This window comes from Lycium barbarum, chromosome 10 (genome assembly GCF_019175385.1).
Source record: "Lycium barbarum isolate Lr01 chromosome 10, ASM1917538v2, whole genome shotgun sequence".
Classification (NCBI taxonomy): Eukaryota; Viridiplantae; Streptophyta; class Magnoliopsida; order Solanales; family Solanaceae; genus Lycium; species Lycium barbarum.
Window position 1 is genome coordinate 107,020,478 of NC_083346.1, and position 4,269 is coordinate 107,024,746.

Consider the following 4,269-nt stretch of genomic DNA (forward strand, 5'->3'; position numbering starts at 1 on the left):
TTTAGCATTATTTATTTATTTAATTTACCCACCTCTACTCTTTAGGTGCGTATATACGCTAGATATATGTATATATAGTCAAGTATACACGTATAGGGCCCTTTTTCTTTTCCCAGAAATAATGAACCAGGTCCAATCCACTAAGTGGACCGACCCGGTCCATTGGACAACAGCAATAAGGGGGCAAAGTGAATGACACTCCCCCCATTTCTCATTTTCCTCAGGACCAAACGACCCCTTATAACCCCCCCCCCCCCCTCCCCTTTCCCTTCTCACGAAAACCCTAGGCGGCGCCTAGGGTTCCTCTTCTCTCTCCATGCCAAAAATGGCAACCATTCATAACTCGCAAGCTTTCATCAGTTTTTGTAAAACTATTCTCATCCAACAATCAATATTTAGCTTCACTTCACTCCAAACACGGTACTAGTCCTTTCTCCTTTTGCTTTTCTTTTAATTTTCAAGTCAAACAATTCGATTTTCTATGTTTTGCTGATTGTACGAATGTGTTTTCATTGGTTCCTAAAAGGTTGGTTCGGATCGACTCTAACAGTATATGCTTGTTATCTTTAAATCCTAAGCGTTGATTTCATGTATTGAGTATTTATTTCTGAGAATTCCATCTTGTACCACATCGTTGGTTTTAAGTTTTTTCATTGCTTTGGGGTTCTAAAAATAGAACCCTAACCTTCACAACTGAGGAGGTCTTGAACACTCAAGCATCGGCAAAAGCTTAAAATCTGAGTTTCCACTCGAGTTCTAGGCTGCCTTAGTCAAAATTTTATACTTAACTGTTTAAGGGTTAGGTATTCTAGTTCAAAATTTTAATTTTCTTTCTAGCGTTTGGCTGAGTTCGAGGATTGGAAGCACTAGGGCTCCAAATTCGATCTTTTTCACGGCTGCACATAAAAAAGTAATCTTCTGTCCTTTTATTGCCTTTTTCTTGTTTTGTGCTAATTTCATGTGTGTTTAGATTAGTTTAAGTATTGCAGTTTTGTTAATGTGCTTAGTTAGCATTATGGTTGAATATTGTAGTCTAAATGACCTTTAAAAAAACGGCCTGGATCACTGCTTAATCACCTGGATGCCTGATATGATAATGTATAACCATGAACCTTAATAGTATTAGTTTAAATGGATCTCTGGTGGTGTTGTTTTCACTTCTAAAAAGATTGATATTATTAGTTGAGTGAAGTTTACAAGTTAAAGGCCTTAAATATGATGAAAATAATATTACTAAGTGTGATTTGAATCTGTCCAAGTCTGTTATGTACATTGTTTAAACCATTTTATAAAGGTGTGTCCAGATGTTAAGCACATGTTGATCTTTGATGAGAGCAAGACTAATAATGATGTTTGACCTTAAGTATGTTGTTTCTTGGCTCTGTCCTGTTCAGTTTCACATGTAAACCAGCCCTAAAATAAGATGTATAGGTCTGTCCAGGTTCTGATATGATAAAATGGGAGGTAAGAACAACTTCATAACTAGAATACTAGGTCAAGTTAAATAAAATATCAACCTGTGTCATTGCCAATTGAGCATTTGATTGGAGTTGACTTAATGATGTTGTTTGAGGAGTCACAAGTGTCCAGGGGCAATCCATGAATCACTTGACATCAAGTGGCCTTTTAAAAGACACCTTAAAGAGAGGATGAGGAAGAACCAAGTTCAACTTGGTTCACCGTATCTTTCCACCAAATAAGAGTTATCATGGCACACTCTAGGGTGTCCATGGGGGTATGTTTTCCAAATGAACATACTTGGCCCTTAAACTTCCTCATTGAGCCAAAGGATGGGTCTAAAATGAATCTATTAAGTGTTTAAGTGAGCCTGTTGAAGGTAGAAGAAGTATTTGTCCATTTGATGTCATTAATTTTCTAGAGATAAGGAAAGAATTGGTCAAGTTGAAGTCTTAGTACTAAGTCACATGTTGAACCAAATGCTAAAACATAGGAGTCATAAGACTTGTTTGGACCCTCTGCTTGTTCCCATCTTTTTGGAAATCTGTTAAAGTTTAAAAAGGGCCTAGGCTTGAATCTCATTTAAGGTCTGGTGTATTTGAACCTTACTCCTCTTCTCTGTGTTCCATCCTTTTTGAGTCAACTGAAGTCCAAATGGTCATTACTATGTCATTTGTGATTGCTTGAGCCTGCCAAATCTTGCTTGCTTTATACTGTTCTTGCTTATAGTTGAAATTTCAACCTGCTTTGTGATTTGGTTTTGATTCCCAAGCCTCTCTGTGATCTTGATGTCAATATGTTTAACCTGTAATCTCTTACTCTGTCTTGATACTGTTTTAGCTTAGGCTGTAAGTAAATATTGATCTAATATGGCATAATAGCCAAGTGAGTTGTCGATCAAGTTGAGGCTGTGTATGGGCTTGTAGTGGAATTGTTTGTCCAGTGTTTAACTGATTAGTTTGAGTACAAAATGGCCTTGGTTTGAGTTGGAAATTTTTCTTTAAAATTGGAAAGACTAATCAAGTGGTTAACTGAATCAGTGTAAGATTTATGATTTTAAGGTTAAATATACATAAGGTATATACATCTAGTAAGTAAAAGGAAGGAAGATTACATTTAGCCTTAACTCTCAATTGGGCCGCTTTTTGGGAGGTAGATGGGCCTTGCCCAATTTAACTTGATAAAGGGAAGTGGTAGAAATCTCACTCAGCCCAAAGTAGGAATTAAAGGGGCTCGGGTAGTTTTCTTCTGTATTTGATCTTGGGCTGCTAAAGCCAGTAGCGTAGATGTGTGTATATTTGCTGTTTTACTTGTGAATTATATATATATGTATGTATGGATTTGACAAGTTCAGTAGATTGAAACTAACCGGGTCCCTCTTCTTTTTCCTCCTCCACTGCATGGCCATTCGGGCCGAGTCCAGCCAACCTGTTGGGCCAAGGCCCAACAGGTAATTCTTTCGCATTATCGGGTCCGATGAAGACAAAGATGGAAGCTAATATATTAAACACATAGAAGGCCCCGTCATGGGTGAAAATGGCCAACTAGGGGCTTGGTACGCCCCTAGCCTTCCCCTTTCTCTTATTTAATTATTCATGCTTTCTTCATGTCATAATTTGTTGTATTTATGCTTGTAAACACTTGTAAAACTCTTATGTATATTGGAATCCTTATTGTATGAACTAGTTGTCTTAGGACAACAGTGCTTATGCCGTTTAGTTGACTTAGGTCCCCAAAACAAATTTTCAAAATCCGAACTTAGTATAAACAAACTCTCAAGATAAAAAATGGAAAGACAATGGATCCGTTTTGATACGAAAAATTAAAAGGAATTTCAAAACCTTAAGCACTATAACGTTTTCTATCTTCAAAAGTAGATCAGAAATTTATAAATTAGAGACATATACCTTTTTGTTTTTGTAAAAAATCAACTAAGTTTGTGGATCCAAACGGAAAAAGGGAAACAAACATTTTTGGGCCAAGCACAATAACAAGAAGAATTAAAAAAAATTGGGCTAATACTTTTCTGATTAAAAAGGGACAAACAGTTTGTAAACGAGACTTGGGTTAAACCAAAGAAATACAATTTCTTTATTTAAAAACGGATGGGGCCTTAAGCCCAAATTCAAATATAAAAATCAGTTTTACATGTGTATATAATAATAAATAGTAAAAACTTTATATGAGTTGAGATACGTCAAAGTCCATTCTTAATTATAAAGGTATTAGGAAGGGCGGTTAAACGTATTAAACGAATTTACCCCGAAATCAAGTATGGGATGATGCATGAACAAAATTGTACTTGAAACGAAATAATTTTTATACTTTCTATAGAAAAAATATACTCTCCTTATACATAAAAGGAAATTATTCGTATCAAGATATTATTAATCCGAATCTAAATATCCCATATATAATGGAGATATATTCAATTCTTTTCAAAATTAAATGATATGCAATATATGGCAAATTTTTAAATACGGAAATAAGCACGAAATAAACAGTTCATGCAAACAACTACACATTGGAATTCAAAGGTCAACCGTATAGTACGGATCCTTAATACTAGGGTGCCTAACACCTTCCCTAGGGGATCAGCAGAACCCTTACCTAGAGCTTTGGATTACGAAGGATTTTTCATGGTATTTGAATAAAAATTAGGTGGCGACTCTTTTTCAAAACAAAGTCCGAAAGAGCACCAACAAGTTCGAAGTAGCTCTCCGAGCGCTAACCCCGCCCGTGAAATGAGAACCGTAATGCTTACCAGTACCTTTGTGGCGCAGAGAGACTGTTTTTGAAAGACTATTTAAA

At 36.0% G+C, this 4,269-nt stretch overlaps 1 long non-coding RNA gene across 1 annotated transcript; it reads left to right on the top strand.

Annotated features, from left to right (window-relative positions):
• Window positions 1-258: 258 nt before the first annotated feature.
• On the top strand, window positions 259-3,167 carry LOC132614351 (uncharacterized). The gene is made up of 2 exons (XR_009572272.1): window positions 259-420; window positions 838-3,167. It is a non-coding gene; the product is annotated as an uncharacterized LOC132614351 (long non-coding RNA).
• The last annotated feature ends 1,102 nt before the right edge of the window (window positions 3,168-4,269 follow it).